Source organism: Magnolia sinica, chromosome 19 (genome assembly GCF_029962835.1).
Source record: "Magnolia sinica isolate HGM2019 chromosome 19, MsV1, whole genome shotgun sequence".
In the NCBI taxonomy this organism is placed as follows: Eukaryota; Viridiplantae; Streptophyta; class Magnoliopsida; order Magnoliales; family Magnoliaceae; genus Magnolia; species Magnolia sinica.
In genome coordinates, this window is record NC_080591.1 from 21,662,130 (window position 1) to 21,675,243 (window position 13,114).

Below are 13,114 nucleotides of genomic sequence, written 5' to 3' on the forward strand. Positions count from 1 at the left end.
GATCAATCTTATATTTGTGTTTTCCCTGCATCAAGATCTCCTTGACCTTATCAACAGCTTCGATGGAAATTAAGCATTACAGTGAACCCTAGAAAGTTTCAATGGTGGGGATTCAATGTGCATCGTCTATATGGCATCGTTCCTAACGTTTGTATCTACTTCATATTTGAGAACCTAGCAAAACGGATGGACAATGCGGCCATACAACACATACATTGATGTGGGCCTTGCAATCAGGGGCTCACTCATGCTTGCCCGAGATAGATTACACGATAAGGGCTTGTAGGTGTCATAGTAAGAAGGAAAAAAAAATCAATAATTTGAATGGAACAATTATTTAATTTTTACTATAGGACACACATCTAACACCTATATCACAGGCTGCATACAGCACTCTAGTGCATGCAATTCATTTTTTATGTGGCGTAGTCATGTGGTAGGCAGAGGTGGACACGGCACCGAGCTAGCTCGGTTAGCTGGCTCAACTCGACTTGAAAAAGCTCGATTCAACTTGGTTCGAAGCTGAATTCGAGCCGAGTCGAGCTGATTTTTTAGCTCGAAAATGAGTTCGAGCTAGCCCCAGTACGACTCAACTCAGATCGAACCCAACTCGAATAGAACTCAAATTGAACCAGTTCGGTAACTCAGTTACTTTGATATTGATGTTGTTCACCAAGTATTTGATGAAGTGACACAAAGAAGTGTGCCGGGTGGCAAGGAAGATGTATATGAAACCAACACCTTTTTTTTTCTTAATTTTTATGTTGCTTAAAAGGTGTTTGATAAAATACCAGTAAAACCATTGCTGCTATCTCAAATACAATGAGATTTTGAAGGTACAGTCCAGGAGTTTGTGAAAATGCTACAATGGCGAACTCGGCTCAATCTTGGCTCGAATGGGCCTGAGCTGCTGACCGAACCGAGCCGAGCTGGCCAATCAGGCTCAATGACCGAGCTAAGCCAAGTTCAAGCTGAGGTCAACCAATGTTTGAGCCGAGTCGGTTCGACTCAATGTACACCCCTAATGGTAGGTTAAGAGTGTGCCTCAAGGACTATCCCAACTCCTTTGCCTTTAGAATTGGATAAACCGTTAATGTATAACATCCACATTGATAGATCTAGATTGATCGTTTGATATTCAGGCTGCTTGGTCTGAATGTCAAAGCCGATTCCCAGGTCGTTCTTGGGTATGAGTTCAACAATGAAATTGGCCAGTGCTTGGCCTTTGATGGCTGTTCAGAGTTGATATCTGATGTCAATCTCAATAAATTCGAATTGTCCAATTCGTAAGTCTCCTTGATACCTCAAGTTTTTAGAATACTTAGCGAAGGAGTTTGTTAGTTGGGGTTTGAGCTGACCCATTAGTTTTAGGTCCCGAGTCAACATATGATTTTAATGATAGGATTAGGCATAAACCAATGGGTTAATGATAACTGCCTCCTCTCAATTATATGACAATTATACTTACTTCTCCCCTCTGTTTTGGGAAATTGCAAGTACCTCTCCTTTGTTAGAAATATCATAGATTATTTTGTGTTTGGCATTTTAATTAGTCTTGCTCATAATAGGTGTCATGCCCCAAATCCGGAAATCGGATTCACAGGAATCCCGATCGTCGAATCTGGTGCCGACAGCCTCCATAGTGCCCCATTCTCGGCTCTTAGCGTCCAAACGCCAGATTCCGATCTTGGGATCCTACAAGGAGGATTATTATTATTTTTTAACATTTAACTAGTAATAAGCATAACCACAAAATTACCCATTTCACAAAGGCAATATCATCATCACATATCCACTAATATAATCATTTGAGTACAATGTTGAAAGGAAAATACATAAATCGAAAATCAAGCTCCAGACTGCACGCTCCAAGCTCAACACTGCTACAACCTAACATCACCTGCACGCATTTATCGTTCATAAGCTTATAGAAAGCTTAGAGGGTGGTGTAAGTGTGTGCACAAGGTGTGTGCCAAGTATTCAACGCAATGTCATAATCATACAATGTCGAAATAGGCGCTAGGTCATGAATCATACGTTATCAGAGTAGGTGAAAATACAAGTCCATGAGTCAAACAATATCAGAATACGCAATACAGATTAACTATACAAAGAAGGAACAATATCAGAATACACGATACAAATCAACTATACAAATGAGGAGTCATAAAAAGTTAAATATCAAATGGCTTATCTAAACCAGATAAATGCAGAAACACAGGTAACCCAAAATGTCATATGCCACAAATGTAATGCAATATGCGGTGCGAATAGAATGACCATGCTGGAGTGTGAAGTCGGGATGATAGTACGTAGTATCGCAGGCTAATATGGGGTCTATCACAAGGGACTTCTATCCAAACCAGTCACATACCTAAATTTGGATAGTCAAACTCAATGTGGTAAACTCCTGATCTTAGATTAGTCGCACGTCCAACCGAAATCCTGACCATACAAAGGTACATAATAATTAGTTGCGCACCACCAGCCCGAGTGAATAGTGAATGAATGAATGCATGAATGAGTATGCAACTCTTACTCTACCTGCTTGAATATAAGGCTTATGGGCAAAGCCCATCAGTGATATGTATTAGGCCCATTAGTGCGACCTGCTGCGGCCACTTGATGTATATGAGGCCCACTGGTGCGGCCCATGTGATATGGCCGACTCGATATATATGAGGCCCATTGGTGCGGCCTGTGGATGCGATCCACTTGATGTATTTGGGTTGAGGCCCAATGTGATGTATATAAGGGCCACGAGTGAGGCCCAATAAGACGTATGTGGGGCCTTTGTATAGGGCCGAATGTGATATATATGAGGTCCATTGCGATGTGTGATTACTCCATAATGTATGTAATGATGATTATGGCGGGTCATGCCTTGGGAGCAATGATGGTTTAATGTCCACATTGATGGGCAATGATGGTTGGATGTCCACATTGTGACCTTCCATTAGGCCTTGTTAGGCCCATTCTTACCGATTATGATTGTCATGGCCGATTGATCGATTATCAATTGAGGTCGATTATCATGGCTGATTATCGATTATGATTGTCATGGCCGATTGACCGATTATCGATCGAGGCCGATTACTGATTATAATTGTCATGGCCGATTGACCGATTATCGTGGCTGATTACCGATTATGATTGTCATGGCCAATTGACCGATTATCGATCGAGGCCGATTATCATAGCCGATTGCCGATTATGATTGTCGTGGCCGATTGGCCGATTATCGATCGAGGCCAATCATCGTGACCGATTGTGGATTCTGATTGTGATGTATATTCTACCCATGTTTGAGGCCCAATGTGATGTATATGCGGCTCGTATTTGAGGCCTGTTATGATGTGTATTCTTCCCGTGTTTAAGGCCCAATGTGATGTAAATGAGGCCTATGTGATAAGGCCCATTGTAATGTATTTAAGGGCCAAGCGATGGAGCCCATTGTGATGTATGTTAGGCCCATGTGAGAGGCCCATCGTGACGAATATTAAACTCTTGAGTGAGGCCCATGGTGTTGTATATTTGGCCCTTGTGTGAGGTCATGGGTCCACTATATGTTAGGATCCATGAGGGTCAATCCTTAGGGGCAATGTTGGTTAAATGTCCACATTGTCGAGGTCGATTGTCGATGTTGGTTGTCAACACCAATGAGTATGTGACAACATAACATCATGATACATGCTCATACGCATCATCTGCATGTTTGTTATGAGATGTGGTTGATCATTGCATATGTCATTGAGCATGTTGTTATAAGACTCCCTGATAGGCGGAGGTTATCTTATATGAGCGCATGGTATGCGCAAGATTGATGCATGACTGGATTGTATGACTCATGCATCTCGTATTATGACTACTGTATGCCCTAGCGACATCAGGGCCGTAGCCTCCACAGGCATATCGTGGATGGCCAGACGGAAGACCGAAAATTTGTTCTAGCATCGGGCTGCCATAGATGGCCCTGTGTGAAAATTTCTAAACCCTCTTAGTACCAGAGAACACCCAAACGTCGAGACCGACTGGATACATGAGCGCCTGAGTGCCGAATACTAGGAGGCCGCATCTCCCACTGTGTCGTGGTCAGTTGGGAGGGGGTGTGGCCTTACCCGCCGAAGAGCAGGGGGCATTGCTAGGCTGAGTTTGACCAGCTCGTGAATGGGTCCGCTATCGACGTGCCAGATAGGTATTGGTAGACTATTGGTCAGGCGGATAGTGAGGTTTCTTATGCTCACTTGGACTGTGCGGCTGGGAGAGCGGCAGTGCCATTTGGAGTGTACTAAACCCCGGTGATGATCCTAGAGAGGAATCGTACTGATATGTGGATTTACTGAGCAGTAATTTCATACTCATTCATTCATTCATTCACTATCGACTTGGGTGGGTGGTGCACAACTATTTGTTACGTGTACCTTCGTATGACCAGGATTTCGGTTGGGCGCGTGACTAACCTGAGATCAGGAGTTTACCACATTGAGTCTGACTATCCAAATTTAGGTATGGGACTGGTTTGGATAGAAGTCCCTTGTGACAGACCTCACAGTCTGCGATACTACGTACTATCATCCCGACCTCACACTTCTGCTTGGTCATTGCATTCACATCGCATATTGCATTCGCAGACATATGTCATTTTGGGTTGTTATGTTTTCTATACGTATATGGCCTAGACGGACCTAACAGGATTTACATATTGCATTATACCCTCGACATTTGATATTTGGCTCTTTATGATTTATTTGCATAGCTGATCCATCCTCGATATTGTATGAATCATGGACTTGTTAGTATTTTTGCTTACTCGATTATCGTATGATTTATTAACTTGTCAGTATTTCTACTTACTCGGTTATCGTATGACTTATGATCTTGTCAATATTCCTGGTTACTCTGATAATTCATGATCTTGTTAGTATTCCTGGTTACTCTGATAATTCATGATCTTGTTAGTATTTCTGCTTATTCCGATATTGTACGATTTATGGATTACCAATATTTTCGGTATTGTATGATGATGGCATTGTATTGAATACTTAGCATTTAACTTGTGCACACACTTACACCACCCTCTAGGCTTTCTATAAGCTTATGCACGATAGATGCGTGTAAGTGATGTTAGGTTGCAACAGTGTTGAGCTTGGAGCGTGCAGCAGTCTTCTGGAGCATGAGTTTCGATTGATGTATTTTCCTTTCAGCATTGTATTCAAATTATTATAATAGTGGATATGTGATGATGATGTTGCCTTTGTGAATTGGGTAATCTTGTGTTTATGCTTATTACGAGTTAAATGTACAAAAAAAAAAATCTTCCTTGTAAGATCCCAGGATAGGAATCTGGCGTATGAATGCTAGAAACCGAAAATGGGGTACTATGGAGGCTGTCGGCACCGAATTCGGTGATCGGGATTCCTGTGAATCCGATTTTCGAGTTTGGGGCGTGACAATTTGAATTGTCCAATTCGTAAGTCTCCTTAATACCTCAAGTTTTAGAGTACTTAGCGAAAGAGTTTGTTGGTTGGGGTTTGAGCTGGCCCATTAGGTTTAGGTCCCGAGTCAACATATGATTTGAATGACAAGATTAAGCATAAACCAATGGGTTAATGATAACTGCCTCCTCTCAATTATATGACAATTATACTTACTTCTCCCCTCTGTTTTGGGAAATTGCAAGTACCTCTCCTTTGTTAGAAATATCATAGATTATTTTGTGTTTGGCATTTTAATTATTCTTGCTTATAATAGGTGGCCCCGCAGTGCATAAAACAAGTGTTATAGAGGATTCCAGTCCAATCTTAGTACCTATGTAGCTTACCATTAAGTTGGTAGTCCTTAATTTTGGGCCATGTCATCTATAAGTGGCACTCAAATGATGTATGGCTTGGATGTCTCAAACGCTCTCGAGTTGAAATGTGTGGCTACATTAGATGTGGGGCCACGTTTGGCTAATCATTAAATCCTAGTTGAGTTTTATTACCTTTCAAAAGTAAAGTGACAGGGAATTACTCATTCACTACTCGAAAGGTCTCCGAGGGCACATTTTTTCATTAGTTACTTGGGGGCTATTTGGGAGTGGATTTGGAACCCCTGGTTTTGGAACCCCCTCAATTTGAAATCCTCCTATTGTGTTTGGCAGCCTGGATTGGAATCAACTTTAAACCAAAAGTAGCTATGCATGGTATATTTATATGGGTTTGATTTAATTACTAAATCCACTTTAATATCTCTAATTAATGAATGTATATAATGTTTAACACAAATGTCATAATAAGCCCGTTGAAATATATATTTTGCCTGAAAATGATGAAATTTTAACTCTCGGATGGACCACAAGCTCAAGATCATGTCTGAGTGACTAACCAACAACTTTTAACCGTTGATTTACATGAACAATGTTTGAACAACGTTAATTATCATATTAAAGTAATTATAGTGATGCAATTGATAATCTAATTGTTTTGAGATATCATTAGTGAGCCATGTGCCTAATAAATAATTTAGTGGCACACATATTACACACGTAACTCTTGGAAGGATTTTAGATATAATCCAAGCTCTCATTGTGGATTTCAAACCCCTTTTCGAGTGGATTTAAAACCCTAGTTACATTATGTTACCAAATAACCGGGGATTTGAGTCCAACGGTGCCCAATGACCTTTTAAGACAAGTTATTTATACCCCAAGTAGCTTATCTTGAATTCTACTAATTAAGAAGCACTACAACATGTTTATAAAAGTAGGCAAACATATCCAGTTTTCAACATTAATAAGTAGCTTTTGTTAAGGTACTGGATGGTGGTTCGTAGGTCCACCCAAACACATGTTCCGTTGGTCTCCAGCTCGGAATCGACACCATTCATTGGAGAGGTCCCATCATACATAGTCCATTGACTGGATTTTTGCCACGGCTGGGCCACAAAGATGACTGGTTCCAATAATGGACGGTGGATCCCATCCATATTGGCTGGGAATAATGATGTACATAGTATTCTGATGCAACCGTCTGTACAAGTGAGATCCATGGTTATGTGATCCTGACCATTGTTTAGGTGGGCCAAGAGACGGTTAAGAAAGAATACGGCATCACGTGAACAAAAATACTAGAAGTTGGATCCTTGGGATCTTTGGGCTTAGTAAGGATGAATCCAGTCCGAGGGGCCACTGTTTAGTGATCCAGACCATTGATCTGATTGGGGTCAACATAGATGAAGGATTTTCCATAGCGCTCTCAAAATAGAAGATCCTAACCATTTGATCATGGGCCTAGGAGTAGACGGTTAAGAAAAATATATCATTGCGCTACCGAAAAAAAGGCTGAAGATTGGATGCGAATCTGGAAGGTTCTAAGCGTACTAACTATCGGTGGTTCCAATCAGGTCAATGGTCTGGATGACTGGGACAAGAGACCATGGGCCTCATTTATGGACGTCAGATAAATCAATGGAGTGGATTCCACAAAGATTGATAAATGCGTCCTTTCTTTCAAGAATGTAGCATGATTTTGATGACGAAAAACAGTAAACAGTGGTCCAGTTATCAACCTGCTTCGACACCTCTCAGTCTTCTCTTCCTCACTTTTTAGTTGCTGGATATAATAAAAAATGCTAAAAAAAAATAATAATAATAATAAAATAATTTATAAATAATACTTAATTAAGCTTATGTAACTTTAATAAATAGTTTAATTGCTCATTACATTAGAAAAAAAAAAACTAATAATGTAGCTGCATCCCAGATGGGCCTAAGTACCACACATTGGACTGAAGGTTACGATCCACACTGTTAAGTTCTTATGACATCCAGTCCTTCCAGCAGGTTGGCCTTACCACGAGAATCACCTAGTGGAAAAATCAGCTCTATTTATTCATAAGGTGGGCCACACCATAGAGAACAATGTATATCCATTGATAAATAGCATAATATAATTGTGGTCTACTTGCTCAGTGTATATGGCTTATTTTTGTGTAGAGTGATTATCATAAAGGGGCCAACCTCTTGGACGGGTTGGATGCTGCATGTTGGGTGGCCACAACTGATGATCCAACCAGTAGAACTTGAGACCTCATTTTCTAATGGGCTCATAAAAAGAATCGCTTCCTATGCATCGCACTTCAGGTTGGGCATCCGCAATTGACAGGCAGCGTATGTGTGTGACACAGATGATCTAGATGCTGACATGTGTGCCAACTCGGCAAGTGTGTAGGACATCTCAACCATGTATCATACTGGCCCCACAAAAAGATGGATGGACCAACAAATCAAGATGATAAACTCATGTCTTCAAGTTGCCACGCGTGTTGCACATGAGTTGTAACTCGAGATTGATTCTCTAAATTATATAATAGGAATGAATTCTTTAAAGACACCCAATATGCCAATCCCCATTCACAATACACCAGAGGGAAGCTTCTTTACAAAGTGCTTAGAAACTGAAGTGGCGGTGCAATTTCATCCGGATCTTAGTGATTAATGGGTGGGAAATAAATACATAATTTTTTTATTTTTTATTTTAGATAAATGAGACAAGGGATGGTCTAGTAAATTGAGATGTTCATTGTTGATAGAGATCTGAAATATGTAATTCAACAGTATGTGAATGACAAGTTCAATGCCATTGAGCAGGCTTCGATGTCATCGAAGTCGGCTCAATGCCATCGAGATTTTCCAAAATCTACTGATTTGGTTGTGTGGACACTTTAGTGCCCTTTTTCGATGCCATCGAAGACATTCGATGTCGATGAAGGTTGTTCGATGCCATTGAAGGCCTGGTCGATATCATTGGTATTATCTGGATTTTCATGTTTGGTCGCTGAAATGTTTTGATATTTTTCGATGCCATCAAAGGTTTTGATGACATCAAAGTGTGTTCAAATTTGTGGAATTTGTTTTCGATTTTAATTGAGATTCTCCTAGAGGTTATATATTTGGGTGTAATCGAGATTGAGAAGTAATCTAAGGCTTTCTAATTCGTTCTTAAGTTTTTAAGGGTTTATAAAGGGAGATTTGAGGCTTGTTCAAATTGAGTATTCTCTCTATTTCTTGTAATTTATGCTTTCATTCTACTTTCTGTCACTTTATGTCGTGATTTTTTTCCGTAAAGATTTTTTCACGTTAAATTCGGAGTGTTTGTGTTGTGCTTGCTTAGTGCGATTGATTACTCTACTTGATTCATCTCAATGTGCTTTTGCGGTCGCCCAACATTCTTATCCTAATGAGAATGTATTCAGCTTGTGTTCTCTCATGCATGGGTACTCCAGTTGAATAGCTTGTTTTGGGTTGAAGGTGGACTTAACAATGAGACTCTTTAAGAGTACACATCACATAATTAGACAGTGCAAATTGCTAAAACAATTGTACGTGTAGCATAGCTTAAAATTTATAATGCAAATGCAATATGATATTAAATAATTTAATCGAGGACATGGTTTTTTTATATATTAGAATATTATAACATAATTTATGTAGCTGACCTTAAGTAGGGATGAGGTTTATGACATTGATATAATAGGGAATTTTATACATCCTGCTGCCTTTCTCAAAAAGGTTAGTTGTAAGCAAGCTACTCAGCTAGTTCAAGTAATTATTATTATAATACCTTCTGTTAAAGTTTTTCTATAAAGAGAGACAGGATTTACACAACCATGTGCGCTTGGCATAATATAATTAATTATGGTTGCTGGTGACATCTAGTATTTATGTACATCAATCTGAACCATCCAAATCGTAAGCCCCAATCTGGATGGAGCATAGATCTAAAATCATACTGATCAGACGGTTATGTATATTTCATGTGCTCATTGATTTTGGACAACTGATCATTGTACTTTTATTGTCTGATTTAGGTCCAATTTTGAGTGGTTAGGGTTATATTATTAATGTGAATTCTTACTATGCTTTCTTAGCATGGAGCCTGTAATCCCTGCCGTGTATAATGAAGCACAGATAGGCCACGTGTATTGTGGATAAGTAGAGTTGTACACCAGTTGAACCGAGTCGAGCTTCACACAGCTCGACTTGGCTCAACCACTAGCTGACCCTAGCTTGGACTTGATTGGCCAACTCGGCTTGGTTTGGTCAACAACTTAGGCCAATTGGAGCCGAGTTCGAGCCTTTGCGATATTTTCTCAAGCATATGGAGTGCACTTTTAATTTCTCACAGTATGCAAAACAACAGCAGCAGTTTGCACGTATTTCATCAAACACTTAGGATGCAGCATCAAAATTAATATACGATGGTAGTTTTATTATGTAATATTTTTTTTTATAGTGATTTGTTTCATATCCATACCTTCCTCACCATTGATCGATCCTGCAGAGAATGTATGCACCCAAAACAACACTTTGTTGAGTCATTTCATCAAACAATTGGTGAGCAACATCAATATTAAGATAACCGAGTCACCAAATTGGTTCAATCTAAGTTCGATTCAAGCTCGGACAAGCTCAAACTTGGCTTGGAATTTTTTCGAGCTTAAAAAATAGCTCAACTAGGCTCGAATTCAATTTCGAACTGAGTCAAATTGAGCTTTTTCACGTCGGGTCAAGCGAGTTAACCAGCTAACCCGGTTTGCGTACAGCTCTATGGATAAGTTGCAAACTTATCCGGGGTGGGAGATTCCCATCCTCTCCTACCGGGCCAACCTACAGCCTAATTGTAGTATCATTTTTTAAATGGTGGTGACTCATCCACGAGTGCTTGGCCTGCATGTGGGTCCTAAGGGTGATGAGTAGACCTAAAATTCAAAAATCCGATGGTTATAATCATAAGATTTGACAGATGAATCTGGACATGCATCTGACCAATTAATTTACCCATCTATTTGATGGACTACAATTGGATGGATAGGATTGATTGAATCGTGTAATTTTCATATTATGCTTAATTCATGATGGTGCACACAAATTGGACGGTCTAGATCCATAAACAATGGCCACATGTGGTTGGATGAGTCACTACCATCTAAGCTTAGTGGGAGGCCATGTCTGGTCTCTCTCCTCTTTCTTCGCTGCCTTACCCATAAAATGCAACCAAGGTAGTATCTTGGCCAGCTTTCGATGTTGCTAAAACGTTTAACACGTGTGGGAAAAACTCGCACGCTAGTTTTACATGAGTTATAAAAAATGATGGTGACTCCTTTCTAGTCACACGTGGCATTAATGTACGGTTATACATACCATTTGAATTGGACACGGATTAGGAACTTCCCACCCTGTCCCGAGATCGGCACAAGCTGGGGCTCTGATGGGCCCACCTTGATTATGGGTTTATCCACACCGTCCATCCATTTTTCCATTTCCTTACAGGATATAAGCCTAAAAATGAGGCAGATCTAAGGCTCAAGTGGACCACACCACGGGAAGTAGCAGTGATCATGATGCCTGTCATTGAAACCTTCTTAGGTGGCCGCAATGTTTATTTGCCACCCAACCTGTGCATAAACTCACACAGACATGGATGAAGGGAAAACACAAATATCAGCTTGATCCAATTCTTATATATCTTCCAGGAAGTTTTTAATGGTAGGCATTTAATCCCCACTATGTGGTCCACTTGAGCATTGAGTCTACCTCATTTTTTTGCTTATATCCTAAAATGACATATGGAAAATTGGATGGACCATGTGGATAACCCATACATCACTGTGGGCCCTTCGGGATAGTAGCCGATCCACGTCTATCGGAATCGTTGTCCACAACCAAGCATGTCTCTAAATCACACAGATCATTCAATTGTAAGGGTTGTCTTGTTAGGAAAGTAGTATGTGGATGTCCTTTGCTAGACATGACACATTTCGACAATGCGTGTTAGTCGACCACTAATATTTGACCAGCAACACCAATTCCAATGGTGTCAAAAACTAGTTCCAAGTTATAGAATGCAAAGGCAACCCAAATAAAAAGTAGTTTTTGCCCTTTTCCAGTAAGATGATGAGTATTTTATTTATTTATTTATTTTTAATTTTTTAATTTTTTAATTTTATAACGTGCATGGCATGACACATGAATCATTGCTCAGGAAAATGTTCGACGATGCCATTCGAATTCTCCAATCGCCTAACTGTTTACACTCGACTTGACCGTGCCAGATTGATGATTAGTAAGTCAACATACGACAACATCACTGTTCCGAAAATCAAGACGAAATTCTCACCGCTGATGTGATTGATAGAGGAGATGTGAAGCACAACAAACATTGTTGCCACAAGATCCGTGCCATTGCACTTTGAGAAAAAAGCTATTGCATGTCATGTAGTGATGCGGGAGAGGCCATACATTTCGTTAGAAAAGGAGTCATGGCTGCTATTTTAGTTTGTAGTGACACTGCTCATGACAATGAAAAAATGCTAATGATGGTACACATGGGAAGCCATAAGCAAGGAGTTCTAATTCGCATGGTTACCTAAGGTAGTAATCAACGGATACACATGTCATGACATGACATGATTGTCCAAGTGCATCCAGAAGCAAACCGATTACCAAATATAATAAGCTATGCTTGCATCATGACTGGCCGGTTAGAAGAAAATCCCACAAACTCATCTTGAGTTGGGATTATAATATGTCATGTTTGTTAATTGACAAATCAATCAAGGGAAGATTTCATAAGTCAATTCCAATACATGTTTCCAACAAAACTGCTTACACATTTATAAATTCAGTAGATAATAAAGAGCTTGAAGTCCATGCCACTCTAGTTCAACATGACATTACTCTTTTAAGCTCAATATTGCCTAATTTTCTTTCACTATGGACTCCTATAATAATAATTATTATTCAATTTGACTCTCCACTATTAAACGAATGCAATACTGCACAACTAGCGCACATTAAGTAGGTTGGAATAAGTTAGTTATGTAACTTATGTGACTTACTACTATATTGTTAGACCTAATAAGATCTATAGATCTCGAACGAATGCCAGTAGAACCATCTTGTTGCGTGCCTAAAGATTTTGTTCAACCATCTCGCCATGAAGTTTGACCAAATTACAAACAAGTTGGCATTTAATTATGGTTACCTCGCCATCGCCATGGAGCCTAGTCTAGAGACGAATCCCACAATAGTTGTGCCCACTGAGTCATGATCCAAACAATGAATGGATAGTCA